This window comes from Oryzias melastigma, linkage group LG14 (assembly GCF_002922805.2).
Source record: "Oryzias melastigma strain HK-1 linkage group LG14, ASM292280v2, whole genome shotgun sequence".
Lineage (NCBI taxonomy): Eukaryota > Metazoa > Chordata > Actinopteri > Beloniformes > Adrianichthyidae > Oryzias > Oryzias melastigma.
The window spans coordinates 16296083-16296324 of NC_050525.1; positions in this window are offsets into that span (position 1 = coordinate 16296083).

The following is a 242-nucleotide window of genomic DNA, read 5'->3' on the forward strand; positions in this document are numbered from 1 at the left end:
AGGTGTGGATGTGGAGAGTTGTCCTTTCATGCCGTAACAGAGGAATTCACAGTCATCTAAGACATTTAAACATTCAGATTGCCAATCATCGTGTGGTATCGTTTTTCTTTTAAATCTGCAAGGAAACACGCATGGTTTAAGAGACTTTGAAGCCCTGGTCCAGTCTTGAATCTGCACACGCCCAAACACAAACACAGACAAATGTTGCACCTGCAAATACAGCACATCACATCCTACTACAG